Source organism: Homalodisca vitripennis, chromosome 6 (assembly GCF_021130785.1).
Source record: "Homalodisca vitripennis isolate AUS2020 chromosome 6, UT_GWSS_2.1, whole genome shotgun sequence".
Lineage (NCBI taxonomy): Eukaryota > Metazoa > Arthropoda > Insecta > Hemiptera > Cicadellidae > Homalodisca > Homalodisca vitripennis.
Genome location: NC_060212.1, coordinates 146,642,335 through 146,662,373, shown reverse-complemented (window position 1 = coordinate 146,662,373; position 20,039 = coordinate 146,642,335). Strand labels below are relative to the sequence as shown.

At 33.7% G+C, this 20,039-nt stretch overlaps 1 protein-coding gene across 9 annotated transcripts in view; it reads right to left on the bottom strand.

Annotated features, from left to right (window-relative positions):
* Positions 1 to 20,039, bottom strand: part of LOC124364989 (rho guanine nucleotide exchange factor 11-like) — a 770,637-nt gene that overhangs the window by 14,000 nt on the left and 736,598 nt on the right. The window lies entirely within an intron of this gene.

Sequence of the window (20,039 nt, the reverse complement as noted above, 5' to 3'; positions counted from 1 at the left end):
CCCATTTCGGAATAAACCATGTCATATGTACAGTGTTGCCAGAAAGTTTAGGGACACCCCACATAAAGTGAAATACTACTTACGTCCCTATACTAACAGCAGATTGGCTAACTCTATATATTTCCCCATTAATGCAGTAAAAACGAAGTATTTTGGTGTGACTTTCATTACTTTATGTATAAAAATCTTTCAAAATATGAACCTTTTTTGTGATTTTAAAATTTTGGAGGAAACACCTGTTTTTTGAAACATTAAAATTTATAACTTCTAAAATAAATGTCCAATCATCTTAATAATTGGTAAGTTGTTTTAACATAAGATATGGAGTAAATAGATGTTATTGTTGCAACTAGAAAAAAATAACTCACAGTTTGGTGATTGCTCAAAGTTCCTTTCTTTTTATTTGTTTTGGAAATGAAAAACTGATTAACTTTGGTGCGTTGTAGCGCTCGAACTATGAGAGTGGTAGGCAATCCACGCACACCAGCTTGTGCCTCACAAAACAGAGGAAGGGATATTGATGCGCACGCACTGCTTTTTCATCATTTGCTTTGTACCCGTCAGCTACAAACATCGTCATTTCCGTGTTTGTTAAAAAAAAATAAAGAAACTTTGAGCGATCACCAAACTATGAGTGATTTTTTTCTAGTTGTCACAATAGCATTTATTTACTCCATATCTCATGTTAAAACAACGTACCAATTATTAATATGATTGGACATTTATTTTAGAAGTTATAAACTTTAATGTTTCAAAAAACAGGTGTTTCCTCCAAAATTTTAAAATCACAAAAAAGGTTCATATTTTGAAAGATTTTTATACAATAAGTAATGAAAGTCACACCAAAATACTTCGTTTTCACTGCGTTAATGGGGAAATATACAGAGTTAGCCAATCTGCTGTTAGTATAGGGACACAAGGTAGTATATCACTTTATGTGGGGTGTCCCTAAACTTTCTGGGAAAACTGTATATGAAAACAGTGATTTATTCGGGTTTCCCCTAATGTTAAAATCACAAAGGTGCATGAAAAAGTTCGTTGTGAGGAGAAAGGCCGTGTTCACCAAATAACACAAACAGGCAATTATTTTTTTCAGAGCCAGCGGACACTTAGCACATTCCAACTGCTCCTAGGTAATAATGAGGGCATACCTCAGAGTCAAGAGTGTCTCAGTGCTACCAACACTGGCGTTGCAACCCACAAACTTGCACCAATTACAACACTGCGCTAACTTTCATTGTGGGTTCCTGCCTATATTTGCAGCATTAAATGTTACAAGTACATATATAGGAACAACATTAAAGAAAAACTATTAAACCTGGATGGTAACAATTTTGCTGATACCAATATAACGCTAGTGATAGTAATATCTACTTAACTATAAAATAATATTTAGGACAATTTTGAGACGACTATAAAGTAGAAATTAATGAAATCTGTATATGAAAATAACAGTTCTGGAATTATACATAAAATATTTTCATAATAATCATTTATAAATAATTTGCCTCAAAGCAAATTTGTGTACTCGACACCAAATCCTAATATTCATAACTATATTTCTAAACAAATGAGAGAGCAGAACTAATATGGCTGCTGGAGCTATGTGTTTAATTAAAACACTGGGTGCGGGTTGTTTGCTGGGATTTTACGAGGCTTGCGGCACACAACATGTTCTGACAGGTTACCGGCAGAGAGGTGATGCAAAATCAGATTTTGTTGAATTCTAGTTGAAGCACATCAATTAAACAGAGTTTTTATTTTTGCCAAACGATATCTAAACCAGAATAGTAGTGTTAGAGAGGGCTTCTTAGTCTTAACTTCACCTGGTAAAATAAGACATCTCTACTTTACTTTATACAGAGTGTCCCACAAGTAACCTGACAAACTTCTCAGGTGGTTTCCTCCCCTCAAAATAATGAAAAAAGTAAGTATAAACATATGCCCGAAAACGCTTTATTAGCGAGCTACGGCTAGCGAAAGATTCTGCCCGATTTTCTAGGAAAGAACGGAAATAAAGTGCAACTTATGTTTTTATGGCGTAAAGATAGTTGTTAAACTTATTGGGATTTTATTTAAATGGACTGAAAAGTTTAATAAAATACGTCCCAGACCTGTTAGACCACCCATTTCTAAGATATCAGACAAATTATGCATAATTATGTCTTGAAAAACATGCTCTGTTTAGATTTGAAGTACATTAACTTCATTAAATGGGTAATAAACACACACATTATTTAACCAAAACTTTTATAAAATTTAATTCCGAAGAGAATAATATAAAATAGGCTAATAGTAAACAAACACCAAATAAAATAAAATAAATGTTTAAATAAATCAACACTTACGAAAAATAAGACTGACGATTCAATATCTATTTAATGATGTTTTGTTTCAGTCAAGTAAATAGTTACAAAACATTTACAGTATAAAACATTTTAGATTTGGAAACAAGATTTTAAAAATACAGCGTCAATTGAAATGCTTTTAGTTTATTGAAAATCGAGAGTTGGCAACACTGCTGCAACAATACCTGAATACAAGTTATTATTGTACAGCTGTCTAACAGTTCAGCTGTTGCAGAAACTCGTTTATCATCTTTGGTTTGTGCAGTGTGTGTGTGTATTATTGTATTATTTGTACTTTATACGTGTTTTTAACGACAAGATGCCACTATTTACATTTTCAAATCAAGAGTACGCAGATATTGTTTTTGTCTATGGTTTTTACAATGACAATAGTCATGCAGCTAAACGTGAACATGAAATACGATTCCCGAATAGAAGAACACCTAACTACTAACCTAAGATTTGCATCAGTTTTCAATAACTTACGAACAAATGGATCTTTTCCAGCCGTTAATTGTTGGAGAGAACGTCCTGTAATTTTGTTTTAACGAAGAACGCCTATTTAATAAATAGATATTGCATTTTCCGTGTTATATTTAGTATGTGATGATTTATTTAAACATTAATTTTATTTTATTTGGTGTTTGTTTACTATTAGCCTATTTTACATTATTCTCTTCGGAATTAAATTCTCTAAAGTTTTGGTTAAAAAGTTTGTGTGTTTATTACCCATTTAATGAAGTTAATGTACTTCAAATCTAAACAAAGCATGTTTTTCGAGACCGAATTTTGTATATTTTGTCTGATATCTCAGAAATGGCTGGTCTGTATTGCAGTTCTGGGACGTATTTTATTCGATTTTTCAGTTCTTTGACATAAAATGCAATAAATGTAACAACTAGCTATACGTCATAAAAACATCAGGATTCACTTTTTTTGTTCTTTTCCTAGAAAATTGGGTGGAATCTTTCGCTAGCCGTAGCTCGCTAATAAAGCGTTTTCGGGCATATGTTTATATGAACTTTTCTCATTATTTTGAGGGGAGGAAACCACAGGAGAAGTTTGTCGGGTTACTTGTGGGACACCTTGTATAAAACTACTTAAGTTTTATAAGTCGAGAGGTTTTTACTTCTCTAGTGGCATTTTTAATTATCTCTCCAAAGTAAAAGAAATCACATTTCCCTTAAAACATTGTGATAATGTTAATTAGAATATCAATAGTACCAATCATCCCAAATAAGTAAAACAAAAACTGGATTCTTCTTTAATGAAATATTATATTACATAAGAAATGAACTATCTGACATGAGAAAATCACTTCAGATCACATAGTTAGCACTAAATGTGTGTGAATTTGGAATTTTATACGAGATACAGATTACCTCAACAGAAAGTTACATACTATAATATCACAATAAATAAATCATGAATTTTGCCTAGACGAAAAAGTCTCTTGGACAAAATGAAATTTAATTTACTTAACATAACATTTTCACAATGTCAATGTCGAACCTTGAATAACAATACGAATATTATATTTCAAGATTTACAAATTATTTTAATTTATTACAAAATAGTAAATAGGAAATTGGTTGTTTTCATACAGATAAATAGTAATGTACATACGCGTAGAACCAATATCCGCAGCTAACGCACTGAATAATGCCAGCTCCAATACGGCTTGTATAATCAATATAGCCGGAGGTAACAAATTATGCACGGCAGGTAACAGATGATGGATGGTTCTAAGGAAGAGATCATCAATCAATATAATACAGTCAATACGTACAACAGGTAACAGGAGGTTAATCTTGTGCCCTACAGGCAGCGTTGACCTCAGAACTGCATTCATCATATATGCAATTATCAATGTACAAGGCTCAAACCCACCGATTCGCAGTAGACCATTGAATTGTCGATCCACGATGGAAACAAAATACAGTGTTACGTTATGAACATTTTACCCTGTGATTTGATTATTTAATACATTGAGGAAAATGTTACATTACAGACCATTACAAACGATCATGGGGGTGGGGGGGGGGGGGGGTGGGGGGGGGGGGGGGTGGGGGGGGGGGGGGGTGGGGGGGGGGGGGGGTGGGGGGGGGGGGGGGTGGGGGGGGGGGGGACAGTATATACATTCACTATTATAAGTGCCATACTAGCGACCAGATAAAGAATAATGTATTTTTACAATTTAAAAATACAGTACAATTGAACAATTATATAAAGTAGTTGTCACTATTGTAATTGTGTACATTTATAAAACTAAGTGTTATTATTATACATATGAAAATATACTAAACTGATGACTAAAAGTTTATGCATATCATTGAATTGTATGGGTCTACTTCTTATGGTATTTTTATGAAACAAATTGGCTTACACAGACTAATTAGTTTATTGCCTGTGCCCTTGCAAGTTGAATACATGTGGAAAATGTCCTTTCTTTTCTGTTCTACAATTCAGCAAATTTTGCGTTTCTGACTTTTCTCCACTTTGATGAGTAAGTAAGCCCCTGAGGTGCTAGCTCGGAGAGAATGTCGCACTTCTTTGCCTTCAATGAAATATTTGATTATTACGTCTCTGAAGTTGAGATATACACAATGCCATTCAACTTTGAAAAGATGTAGGAACTGTTATCAATAAGACAAAACAACTTTAACTTATTTACATTCAAACACATATAAACCAATATTTAAAACTTTTATTTTTGTGAGGCCTTTCGATAGCAAGGCTATCTTCGTCAGACACATCACAAAAGTGATACCAGGTATTTCCTCAAACTGGAATCATATGACAGCGTTTGGTCACTTCTGTCAATGCCACTCATTCCATTGTTGTAAGATACCACTTATAGAAGGCCTCTGTGCCTCTCTTGTTTGTGTTATCTGTCATCAGGTCCTTTTGTTTTGGATAGAGTACAAACATAACGTTTCTCCCGTCATTTCATGAAAGTTACATCTGCTTTATGTGAAAAACCGTAACTTTTTCTTTATAAATTTCACCCTTCCTTGCTAGCTTTCAAGGTCCCAAAGATGTTTCGTTTGGTTTACGAAAGGTAGTGTTGTAGAAGTTGTCTAAGTGTGCAATATGACCTTTTGTCAAGAAAATTTTTTCTACCAGTTTCATCACCACCTATTACGTGTAAACTTTTTCTTGGTGAAGTAAGGTTCCTTTACCTTTATAAATAATAAGGTTCAAAATGACTCGTCTGATGTGCAAAATTCATACAAATTCATGCCTTTTTTGCCCTTGTTTTTAATATACTGTCGGAATGACAGCCTTCCTTTATACAAAACCATTACTTCATCGAGAGAGGGTGATTTTCTGAGTTTGTAAACATCATCATATTTCGTAAGAGGTGATCTAGCACTTTGTTAATTTTGTTGTCTCTGCCATTAGTCGGATGTATGAAGTGCAATTTTAGGAGAGGGTTTCCTCGATAGACTTCTGCTCTTTTCTTTTCGTCCATGTGACGATTTTATCAAGCACATATTAAAATTACTACTGAAAACTTCAATTGGATCATTAGTTTGTAGGTTTATTTGTTACCTACTAGTAAAGTTAAAAAACGTGTGACCAATTGTCTCTATAAACCTGACACATTATAATGCTCATGAACAGTGTTGACAACGAACTGTACATTGGGATCAAGATGTTATTACATTAGGCCTACCTAACATTTTGTTCATCTTCTTGTACGGAAGACAGTTTCAGTGTCCGTTCTAACTACCTGGACTTTATCTTCATCTAAAAAACTTCACGATCATCATCAGTTTAACGACTTTTCATATTAGACAGTCTGGCATGTGATCTGAGGTTGCGAAAAGTATCCATCGGAAATTCCCCTGGCCATTAGTTCGGGCTTCGATACCACCCCACATTTCTGGTAAAAAAAAGAAAATTAAAAACATCCCTCGAGATAGTACCCAAATTCAAACTGCGATTGCATGAATGCTAGTACAGGTTAACTTTAACTTTGTACTACTAGTAATATATTTATGATAACCTAATCTAAATATACTTATTTCGTGTAATAACAGGTAGTAGATAGGGACAGCATGGCCTCCATATAATACAAAAGTACCTACAAAGCTAACAAACAACTCACAAACACACTCATGGTGAATGCAATGGAAGGTTAATTTGAGGTCTGTAATGGAAAACATATGGCATTTTTTGTCAGCTGTTTTACATCATTAATTTTCATATCCACAGACCAAGTGCCTTACATCCGCTGAACTTTAAACTAGGCAGTTATTTTTAAAAACCATTTCATGACAGGAGAACAACACAGCAAATGTGTGGCGGCAGTCTATAGGTAGAATCCAGCTAACTTACTACGGATTATGTAATCTGTATTTACAGAACATTTTAAACATTGTGGTAGTAAAAGTGTTAAGATTGGAAATTAAGGGTTTTTAAATATATCCTAGCAATATTCTCCTGTGATTCTAATAGCATGCAAAATTTCAAGCTGTTAAATATTTGGGAATTAGGTCAGTAGGTTTGAATCAGACAGCTAGCTCCTTTAGCTTTATATATTTATAGAACATTTCCTTTAAATCCAAATAAAGCATATGATATAATAGCTTCTTCTTCTTCTTCTATGGGGCAGCCTACTGCCATGCACTTAAGCCTCAAGGGCCTTTTGCCCACTCTGGAAGCACACCATGAGGCCTACCAGTCTATGATTTTTCAGCAGTGCCACAAACCGCCGAAAACAACCTGTCAGGTTCTCCTGGGGAAAATTCACCACCCTTGTCCAAACTACCAAAGATGGCATACCACTCCCTTGCTATTGAAGGGCAATCAAAGAGCAAGTGTTCGGCAGTTTCATCCTACTCATCACACATTCTACAGAGCGAATCCTCCTGAAGGATGCCGATTCTGTGAAGATGCTTCCTCAGGTGACCATGTCCCGTGATCAGACCTATAACCCGAGAAGACATTGTTCTATTTAGTGAGAGAAGGTCAAGACGCCACTCTGGAGGAAGGCGACTGTAATACCATTCTGCTCATTCTCATGTCCGGATGCAACCTCCACCTTCTCTCATGTTCAGTCAGCGCGAACCCATTTCGAGAGCCCCAAAGGATTCACACCTTGGAATACCGCAGAACGGTTGAGGTCCTGTCATAATTGACGCTGAACCCCGGTATAATAGGCATATATAAATATAATAGTAAACAAGGGGTATATGTAGAAATTAATTCCGGGAGAGCTGAATTTGTCCCTGTTAATAGTCTGCGATAAGATTCTTTTATGATTCTTCTTTTTTGATTCTTTGCTACCCCTTTTGAACGTTAGGTTTTAGGCGTTCATCCATAAGACCAATATAAAATATATTCACAAATGCTCAGCCAAATTCCATGGGTTTTGTGACATGCACAATAATCAAACTCAGTGTTACTTATATATAAATTATGCTTTATGCTTAATTTCAAGTCTGTAGGTCAGTTTTTTCGAGATATCGTGTGGACAGCCAGAAATACAGAAATGAAATTTTTACAGCCCGAGTAATAGGCTTCTCTAATGCTCATCCAATAATATTACTTCAAAATCGCATAGATAGGATAGCAAAAACAGATAGTAATGTCATTGAATGTTTTGTGTAAATGTTCTGACAATATCTATAGACATGAAATGTGAAAATATGTTTCAAATAAAGGTAATGACAAGTAGCCCTTTAAGATTGCATGAATTAATATAACATTTGTAATAAATAATTTTTAAAGTAAACAAGATCTACTTCCTGTCGTAACTTTGTGTAACCTTTTTCTCTATTTCATCTGTATTTTTGTACAAAACGTTTATTTTGTAATGAATCTATAATACAAGAAGTTGCAATACAAATTCAAAATAATATCAACCTAATATGGCACAGGTAGTCAAAGTTTGTAGTTAGATTTTAAGCCAACTATGGTAGATGCTAAAAAAGTGATAATTCCAGTTGATTGTCATAAATAGACAGTCGTAGGATGATCAACATTGTAGAGATCATAGGCATCGGATGTGCTACCTCTTATATGTTGATACAAAAAAAACTAAATTTTATATAGACTTCCACAAGTGTGTCAGTGTCCTTGAAGAGGATAAACTCCACTTCAGTTTAATTTTAATTGTAGTATATTTTGGTATTATAATTGAAATAGTAAATAAAAATATAACTTAATTTTCCCAATATTCTTTAATATTTTATTTTAATTTTACTTTTATTGTTCTAGGACTGGCATTTTACCAGAGATTTTCCAGATAGGAATATTTACAGAGTCCCACACATCTTTGCCTCGGATTGGTTAAATGAATATTTCACATCAAGAGAGGATGTACAGGATGATTACAGATTCATTTACATGGGACCCAAAGGTTCATGGTAAGGAATTAAGGTAGAACTTAAATGGTTGTTACTTAATTGTTATAAAATTATATTATTATTACGTTAAAAATACTCAGGCCGTTTATCAGTGTATCTGGCAATGTACACCAACAAATTGACATTTGTATTTTTGGAATTTGTGTGATTGTAACAAATCTTTGCCTGCTTTGAGTAGTAACATCGGCATACATAAGAGGGGTGCAGAGTTTCTTAGATGTTAGGGTAGGTCATTAGTAAAAAGGATAAAAAATTACTGGTCCTAGTACAGAGCCTTGCGGCACACACTCGTTTCACAGGAAGAATTTTTGACCTGATTGTCTTTGTGACACCATTTGATGAATGGTTTAGTTCAACCAGCTGTTCGCGGCCCTTTAAAATAGGTCTCAAACCATTCATTAGCTGTTCCTCTGATCCCAAAGGATCCTAATTTCTTCATAATGATGTTGTGGCTTAAGCAGTCAAATGCTTTGCTTGTCAAGAAACAAGGCAGTGGTCAATTTCCCCTCTTCAATACTGATTGTCACTAACTCAATTAGATTGATCAATGCTGTGGTTGTTGATTTGCCTTTTGTAAATCGATGTTGGTTTTCACTTAGCATGTTGTGCTGAGCACAGTCATCCAGGAGTTGTTAGAGTAAAATTCTTTCACATAATCTTGAAAATGTTGGAATCAGTGAAATTGATCTGTAATTGTATTCATCGTGTGGCTCCCACTTTTAAATTTTAGCTTATAAGGGAACTTTCCTTCTTTGAAGGATTTTGTTGAAAATAACAACCAATGGGGAGGGGAGGGTGAGTTCATTAGTACAGAATTTTAGTACTTTGGAGGATATTTCATCAATTCCTGCAAAATTCTTGGATTGTATCTTTAACTTCTTTGATGCTAGTTTTGGTCGTTATATCCATTAATGTTGTTTCTGCCACAATGACAAAAAATAAATTTAGATGATCAGCAACTTCTTGAGGGTTTTGTGATCGTTGTCCATTTTAATGTCCTCTGCAGAGCTCCTGTTTTTGGTACGGACATTCTTAATTAATTTCCACATGGCTTGCAGCTTGTTGTCAGTTCTATTTATGTAGTCAGCGGAGGCCTATTGTCTCAGTAGTTTTAAGCGTTGGTCATAGGAGTTTTTGTGTCTGCTCTGTCCTGTTGTTTCATACTGGTGTTGTAGCCTTATAACATTTTCTTTGAGCCTGCAGACTTTTTTTATCCACTAATAGTCTAGGCTTTGGTTGCTTTTTTAAGTTTTCTAGGGCAGGCTGCATCTAAAGCTAATGTTACTGTTATTATAAATTTGTTGTAGGCTTCTTCAACAGTTTTCAGCTAGTTCACTAAGCATTTACGTTGAATTTGACATTTGTATTGTCGTGGTGCAAAATTAAACACTTGATGTTCAAGTGCTGAAGACCTTCTAGCAAGCATTGTTCAGTGTACCAACTTCTTGTGACAACATTTGTTCCTCCAGCTTAATAGCTTTCACTGTCCCATACTCCTGAAAAGAACTGTATACATTGCTTTCTTTACTGATCGTTGTTTCTTGACCTTTGTGGCGGATAATGTTTTTAAACATCTGTATGGGACTCTCCTTGAATTTGAATGTCATAAAATGATATATACATCTTATCATTAGTAACAATTTTGGAAATAATCCAATGACCACCATTATTAAGTAGTTGGAGGGTCTGCTGGCTGATTCTCACACATTACATTTTTTGTTCATCTGTTAAATTGTGGGGTATCCATAAAGAAACAAGTTTTGTAACTTTAAAGTCATGCAAGATTATTCACACTGCTGTAGATCTAATACCTAGGGAAGTTTAAATCATTAAATAAGTGCAGTGTCTGTTCTCATATATCTCTTGATCATACTGCGCATCCGATCAACATTTTCTAAGCCCCTTTAAAATTCTGATTACCACCTTTGCTTCAGAACAATAGGCAATTTTAAGACATTCACACACCCCTCTTGAAACAAACTGACTTTAAAATCATAGGCTAAATGTTCTCTTAATAACTCTATGACTTCACGAAATTGATTGATTGATTCTGAACAGACGACACAAGTACACCAATGAACCCAAGTCGCTGTCAGATACTGACTGGGGCTCAGACAATCAAATAAAATTATTGCACAGTATTATAAAATAGTATGCACTCTTTTCCGATATCTCAAAACTTTCAGTGACCCTCATAATACAATATACCAAGGTAAAATACCCATTTTTCCTATTCTAGTATTTCTATAGAAAGGGGAAAATAGTAAAAAAGAAACTAACTTGTAAAAAAAAGACTAGAGTTATCATTCTAAATAAATACATTGTAATCATTAATTAATAAATATTTCTTTCAGGACGCCTTTTCATGCTGATGTATTTTCATCATTCAGTTGGTCCGTAAACTTATGTGGCAAGAAACGGTGGGTGCTTTTTCCCCCTGGGGAGGAGAAACATCTCACCGATATACATGGCAACTTAGCATATGATGTTGAAGATCCTACCTTGAAAAATAGAGACAGGTTTGAAAGCTATCAAAAATTGAAGACTCAGTTGGAAGTAATACAAAATCCTGGAGAAGCAATATTTGTCCCCTCAGGCTGGCATCATCAAGTGTGGAATTTGGTGAGTTGGAAAAAGAAAATTATGAAGAAAGTATGCATGGAAATTCATATCACGAGGTTGTTTTACACTATTTTGTTAGTAGTAGAACACTGGTGTTACTGATTCTTTTCTTCCCAGGATGATACTATCTCCATAAACCATAACTGGGTGAATGGCTGTAACATTGGAAAGATGTGGAACTCACTGAGGGGCAATTTGGCGGCAGTCAAGGCAGAGATCTCCGACTGTCAAGACATGGAAGAGTGGGAGGAACATTGTCAGCTCATGTTAAACGCATCATTTGGCCTAGACTACAAGCAGTTCTGTTCATTTTTACTGTACATAATTTCACACACGATTAATACATCTAAGCGAAAACACAGATTTAAAAGTGTACGGAAATTGGTTCATGGGTGTAAATCACTTAAAATTCGACATAATGCAAGCCAAATTAACTTTGGAAAAACTCGCTTCCGATTCAGATTTTAACAAATTAAACTATTTTTGTGTAAAGCAGAAAATGATATAAGGGTGATAATGGAAGAAATTGACACTGCTATGGATAGAAAGTGATATTTTATTGTATACTGGTATGACTAGAAAGTGTAATCTATATGATACAAAATATATTAAGGTATAGTCTTCAGTTACAAGAGTTGAGATCCTATAATATACATATCATGTATACTAAGAAATACCAATATTGTCTTGTCATGTAAAGAGTCAGTACGATCATGCAGTTACACAAGACATGCTTTTGTTTACAAAATAAAACTGTTAAAAAGACTTGTAGTGTAGAAAATATACACCATTTTATCAAATAAACAAAATATATCTTTGCTGTTAACATCCAAAACATAAATTAAAGTAATAGTTTTTGTGTATTTAATGAAATTTTTAAATGGATTAAAATTCTTTGGTTTAAGTCGGTATTGCTTTATGCATGAATTTAAGACTTAAGGGTTTTAAGACTTGATTCTTTCATTCCGAGACTACATTAGTTCCTAAAAAAATGAACAGTGTTATCACATGAATTTGTTTGACAGTACAGAGCTTTCAGTTCAGCTCACTATTCTAAGTGTAAATATAACATCTACATTTTCGTGCACTTAGAAATCTATTATCTACAGAAGGCAATCTCATGCAAATCTTTAAAAATCTGTTATCTTAGTGCTGTACTAATCTAACGTATATTGGACCTTTTTTAAAAATTTTATAGACAGTGGGAAAATACTCTTTTAACAATCTAAGTACATGTGAAAATAATCCTACAAATACTGGTAACAATGAATATATTAATTCAAAAAACTTATTGGGTGAAAATTTAAATGAAAAGATATTTAAAAATTAAAATATATTAAAGATTTATTTATTTGTTATTTACTTTAATAAGGAAGGAAATGAGCATTACGTTGTAATAAATACAAGGGCATTTTGGTAAGTAAGTTGCTGTGGCATCTGATTGCTGAACGGGGGGAGGTAGTGGCGCTATATGATTGGTGTTGGGTGGCAACATTAAGCATGCATCCGGCCGATAAAAGCTGTTTGAAATCAACTTTCCCATAAAATTTTAAGTACATAAGCGTAATTTAGATTTATTTTGGTAAATAAATGCAACCTGTGGAAATTTATCATGAATTCTGTTCTATGGAAAAAGAAGATAGGAGCTCTATTGCAATTAAAAATGATGCTGATTGTTTTGTTAGAAAAGTTAATGTGGTTACCGGTAACACTGTCAAACAAATCGATATTAGGTTAAGGAAATATCAATGGTTCACACTCAGATATCAGAACATTTTCCATAAATAAAACAAAAGGAACTACAGTGTATGAAATTGTGGCTGAGAGAGAAACTAAGGTATTGTCAATTTTGTGTCTGAAGAGTACCCAAATTCTTGTATTCAAAGCAAAGAATGGGACCTATTTTAAAAATTTCCTAATGGTACCATGGAAAAGGTGACAACTTTTTTTTAACCAAATAGCCACTGGTGATGAAACATACGTTTCTTATTTTGATGTCAATAAAAAAGTCAATAAATTGAGTGGGGCCACAGCTCATTGCTGCGCCTGTGATTGGTTACATATGCTGAAGAATTTTATTCAATTGGTATTTAAAAGCTTTTGCTTCAATAAAAAGTGATTAAATGTAATTGTTAAGTATGTTGAAAATAGATTGATTTGTTCTTTTAAATGTATATAATGAAAAAGCTGTTAAAGTTTTGTGTGAATTTGTATTTATTAACCCTGGAACTGTCATTTGAAATTTCCTTAAATTGAAGCAAGCTCCTTTGGGCTGTTTTGTAAGCTTATTTATAAAAATAATTATACACCTTTATTTATTTGAGTGTGTGTTTGACAATAACGTAATCATGCGGAACATGACACTTATAAGAATTGAATGGATTGTTACAAGCTGTAATTACGTAGATCTATACTAGCAAACAATCCCTGAACTACATCGAAATAAAAGAAGTACCATATTGTTGTTTTTTACAAAATATATTTTTAATAACCAATACACACAAAGAAAACCACTAGATTTCCAAATTTAGTACTGAACCAAAAAATATAATTTGTATAGTTTATTTTGTGAAATAAACTTTTTCCACTAATAACTGAAAAGTTGACAAACTCGTAACTTTGAGTATATGCATAGAACTTAAAAGATCAAATAAACATTGACCTATATCTAGTAATCTATACACATACAAATATCTAATATAGAGTTTAACTTCTTAGCTTTTAAAAGAAAAAAAGATATGAAAATTTCATCACTTTAGGTATGGTTAGACATATTTGAACAAATATTTAAAAAGAGGATTGCAACAACTTGTCTAACAAACTAGATTGCCAGCTCAAAGGTTAAAGCAACTTACTTTCCCAATGACCCTCGTAAAAACAAGTATTCTCAATGTTAACTACCTTAGTAATTAATTGTATTTCCCTAGCATTTTATAATCACAAATTAAATGATTTTTACATGGTTATTATTTGCACAAATTTTACTAACTGAACTGAATTTGATAATTGTAGTCAGTTCTATTCAATGTCCAAATTGACAAATCTTGTAACTCCACCTTATCAGAATTATCTTTAACCTTTACACTGCTGCCAATTCACTCATAAATGTTCCCAAACAATCAGCCTAGTTTAAACATTTTGCAGATTTTTACTTAACACCTTGAGTGCAAACATCTCAAGCTACTTGACACTATCTAGACATTCCTCAGTGTCTACATGTGACTACACTTGAAGAGTTAACAATTCAGACCATCCTTATTTATGATCTTAGACAGCTAGAATTTGTTTTCTTTTTTAAACTAATGTATACCTCTTTATGGAGTTTTTTAGTTTGACTTTGTACAAAATATAATAGATCCAACTCAGTACTTTCTTCTAAAATCATTAATTGACACAAAATACATTTCTGAATCATTATAACAACAGGAACATATTGGAACAACTACAAACACATATACAGTAATCAAAAATTAAATAACTGAATTATATAAGTATAAAGTGTTTAATTTTCAATACAATACTGAATTTTATTCACTAATGTGACCTACAATATACTTTAAATTTTGTAACAAACATCTGGAAAAGAAGATGCTAGCAAAACTGCTAAGTATACACAGTTGCCTTTTTAGTAAAAGGCCAAAGCAAAATGTTCTTAATCAAAGTTTAAAACCTTTTATCTCAAAAAATTATTTAAATAAGCCAGTAGTGTATTTCTAAACTTTGTATTTCAAATATTGCATGTATCAAACACACTGTACTTACAGTGATAAAAAAAGTGGAGAAATACAGACACTCAACGAAGCAAAATAGACTATAATATTAAGAGTAAATGTTTTGTTTATTTTCTTCTTCTATTGAACAATATCCCAAAATAATTCCTCACTTTATAATCACCTCCAAACACGACATTTTAAAATCATGCCATCAGTTATATAGTAGAAACAAATATTTAATCACCCAAATACTATCATACTGTTAAAACACCTGTATGGTAACAAGGGCTGTTCCAGAAAGTAACAGATGTTCTGACATGGCGCGGCAATGGGCGGGACTAGTGCTGCCATTTTGGCATAAGTGTTCCTACACGCAGTACCTAACCAGTTGTGGTAGATTGTGCATCTCCTATCGTACTTTATATACAGTGGAGTGTGGAAGTAAGCACTGCAATTGAGAATGCGATCTGTGATAAGGGTTTTGTTGGTGAAAAATCACAATAATGAGTGCAAAAGCCTCGGACTTTGAGGATACAAAATTAAAGTAAGGGAGGCGCAAAGGTCCTTTTAGGACAAACTGTCCTTTTCCCTCAGGAAGGAAAAAAATGAGTGAAAGCTGAGTGAGGCAGTAGTGCATTGATTTTTAAATGGACGAACCAGTGTTCATGAACATCACAGTGGTAGGCTTAGTCTTGGAATGATGAATTAATAGTGAAAATCAATTATAAAATCTGTTAAAATCGTCATTTCACGATTACGGAACTCTCAGAATATAGTACCCAAATTTCACGGAGTTTAGTTCATGAAATTGTGGTTTGTAAACTTGGTTACTAAAAATTTTGTTCCAGATGGATTCCAAAAATCCTAACAGAAGACCGCGAAAAAAGGAGAGACTTGCTGCAGCACTGACTTTTTGGAAGACTAGAACAAAAGTGGAAACCAAGTCTCAATAATATTGGAACCGGCAACGAGACTTAGGTACAGCACATCAACTGTAAAACAAAATGACAGTCGATGGGATGGGGCACATGCATTAACCCAAGAAACTGAGCAAGTTTCTGCAAACGCTGTCAGCAAGAAAAACCATGGCTACTATATTTTCAAACACTCAAGGAGTGATTTTCTTGAACATGATCAAACTGTCAACTCAGATAGGTATTGCCAAACCCTCAGAACCTTAAGATGTGCAATACAAAGCAAGCGTGTTAGAAAACTCAGCAAGAAAGTTTCGTTTCTCCACAACAATGCTTGACACACACAGCCAATCGTAACCAAGAGCTCTTGGATGGGAAGTTTTCAATCATCCACCATACAGCCCGGATTTGGCCCTGAGCGACTACCACCTTTTCTCGTGATGAAGAGACTACCACCTTTTTGCGTGATGAAGAGACTACCACCTTTTCTCGTGACTACCATCTATGTTGTGATGAAGCCTTAACTTGCTATGCAATGATTTGACACTGATGCTCAACTGGATGTCGGTGTAAACTAGTGGTTGAACTTGTAGGCAGCAGATTTCTACAGAGAGGGTATTAAAAAGCTTGTACCACATTATAATAAATGTTTTATTTATATGGCGATTATGTAGAAAAATAGCCTAAGAGTTCATCTTCAAAATTCAAATAATAAAAATTGTCATTTTAACTTTGTTCTTTAAAATATTTTTCTTTCTGGACAGCTTTTGTATAGATATAAGGTTTTGACAAAGATTTTCAACTTCCTGTAAAGTTGGTAATTTTAAGAGTTATTTCCTACTAAATAAGTAGCATTGGTAAAAGTTCATTAGATTAATCAATCTTAAGGATGTTTTGCATATTTTTATTAAGCTTCGTCACTGTATGTTATAATCTAGGTCAAAATAAACATAAACAAGCATGGATATCCACATATAACTAAAAATATATAGCCTAATGCATTATTTTGCTGAATTGTAAAAATTTTAATAAATTACAATGAGATGCTATACATATACTACTTGATGGTAGAAACTGGGATTCTTGACAGTCACAGAAAAATTCTTGGTATTGAAATGAGTAATCCTGATAGATACTATAGTACATTAAGTATACTATGTAGAACATCTGTTTTTATGCATGAAATATTAGGTACTCTTGTGGTAAATTTGTTTACTTTTTCTCTAACACACCGTCTTTTACCTTTCTATGAGAACTATATTTTCTTCTATTTAAATTTGTCCTTCCACTAACCATACTATTTTAGATTTTCAGTTGTTAACCAGTCGACTCCATTAAAAGGGATGGTTAACTATGTTGCTTGTTAAATAAATTTAGAAATTAATAAAAATCCTCCATTAATTTTTTTTTTTTTTTTTTTTTTTTTTTCTCTTAGGACAAGAAGCTTATAAATTGCACTTAGTCCTGTAAGGACCTTTGCACTGCTTCCGGAGTGATAGGATATTCAGGATAGGCTAAGGTTAGGGAGTAGGGGCCGCCTCCTATCGAGATCCATGAGGAAGAATTAGGGCACTACATCTCAAAGTCATCCCGGAAGAAGGGAGGCCAGCTGTGAACCAGCCTCTTCAGTCAAAGTAGGCAGGGGGTGGCATACCCTTTTTGAGGCTAGCAAGAACCTCTGAGGTTAGGGAACAAACCCCACCAACTCCAACAGCCATCCTCCACAGTAGGCTAGACCTATCGAATTGCCCATGAATCCCAGAATCTCAACATTTGCGGTTAGTGATGTGCCGCTACTGGACATTCATAAAGTTGCCCAGATTGAAGTGGCACATAGGTTTTTGCTGTGCCCAGTGGTGGGTACAACTGGTAGGTATAAACCAGCCAGAAGTGATCCCTGCTGGTGAAAAAAAAATGAAATAAATCCCATTAATAGTACATGGGATTAGATAAAGATCAGACATTTTGGAAAACTTCAATCCATTCAGCACACTGTCGTTAGCACCAAAAATTTACTTCATACACAAATTACAAAGTAAATGCTACGTTGCACACCAATAATTGTCAAGAGATACCTAACATTGCTTTTTTCTGTTCATTTTCTTTTAATTGTATGTACTTTACTTGATAATGGACAAACCCCTAATCACAGTCTTCTTAACTAACTCTTATAATCAAGTGTTAACCCATTAAGAAGACACAAGTACCAGTTACATAGTCTATTCTAGCCACTCTTTATTGTTTGGGCCGTTCTAGTTCTGAAAATATCTGACAGATATTGTTGCCATGGTATTTACTGACTCCTTTACTAAGAAGATATTACATTTAATTTTGTTTTTGTTACTGGCAGCACTGAATTTACCACCTGATTCTTTGGAACATCCGTCATGAATGCATGTGTCAGCTACTATACGCGAAGTTAGATGCATTTGTTTTTGTTTAATTGTGAAATTAATTGTAATGGGTGTAATAAACTTGCGAAACTCTGTTGTTGCTTTGTTATTAGGCAGTGATTACCTGTACAATTCTGATATTAGCGATAGTGATGGAAATGTGGAAGACGTAATTATTTCCCACGCTCAAAAACTATTTGCCGGTTCATGGTTTGTGCGAGGATGAAGAACTTTAACGTTAAGATGAAAGCTATTTGGATTATTTTCCAATTGTACAGTATGTTTAATTAATTGTAAAATAATTTTGTGTACAGTGAAAACAAATTAGAGTATCCTAGGAAACAAGAACTTTGAATGATTACATTTTGACATAAACAAAAACAAAATACAAGAAAAAAATTGTATTATATACATTTGAAAGTGACATTAAAATGCTATTTTCCAACATAATTAACATATAAATTTAGGTGCTTGTCATAGCGATGAACTAATTTTTAAATTCCAGTGTTGTAAAATTCTGCCGCCTAAGACTTTAACCCTTTGGCTGCTATGCAACGATATGTCGTTGTTGCAAATTTTTTTTTCCAGCGCTAAATATTACGTTATTTACACGCGGATTGCGGTAAATGACAGTTGAATAAGTTTACTTTTCCTTAAAAATAATAACAACACTTGTATTTACTGGTTTTTTTATAGTACACTAACAGCAAAAACAGCTGTGATCTAGATAGCACAGGGTAAGTTTTTTTGTGTTTTTTTTTTCATTACATAAGTAAAAATCTATATTTTTGCATGAAAATTTCAGTATGTACTCAAAACAACATATGGTTTTAGGTAAAAATGTATTTAAAAAAATATAAGTTAAATTTAATTATGTTTTTCTGTGTCAAAGTTGAAAAAAAAAAAAAATATTTATTTATTTGTTTACATAGTTTTGTATTTTTCAAAATGTATTATTTTTTATTTTCTTACATATATTATACTACAAAACAAAACATAAATCAATGAAATAGGTTAAAATTTGAGGAACTTATGATTTTTTAGTAAAAACTCTACAAATTCACCATTTTAGGCTTAGCACTTTTGGGATAAAATCCGATAAAAACCTGAGCACTTTTGGGATAACATATCAAAAAATTCTTAGCAGCCAAAGGGTTAACCAGATAGTTTACATCCTCCTGCAATTCCACGTCGTCATCGAAGCACTGCATTGTAAGCCAGGTCTTAATTGACCTAGAAACAGGTGGTATTCCTTGGGTGCAAGGTTCGGACTGTAAGGCAGATGTGACAACACCTCCCTCTATAAAGCATCCACACCTTCTCGAGTCTGATTTACCGTTTGTGGACGTTACTCATCTTGCACAAAACTTAGGTTACCATAAGTAACAATTTCGTGTAACTAACTTCTTGAAATTTGAGGAAAACTAAGTGAGAGTTCTGTTATTGTGAATCGGCGGCCTTCTTAATCTTATCATCGACTTCAGAGACAATTTAATCAGTCACAGTGCTCGGCTGTCCACTTTGTTTATCATCGTGCACATTATTTCGAACATTTTTAAACCTAATGCACCACTGACGCACTCCACTTTCAGTAATCACATCGTTCCCATAAACTCCACAGAGTTTTGTGATAAATCTCAATCGGTTTATTGTGCTTATGCAACAAAAACTG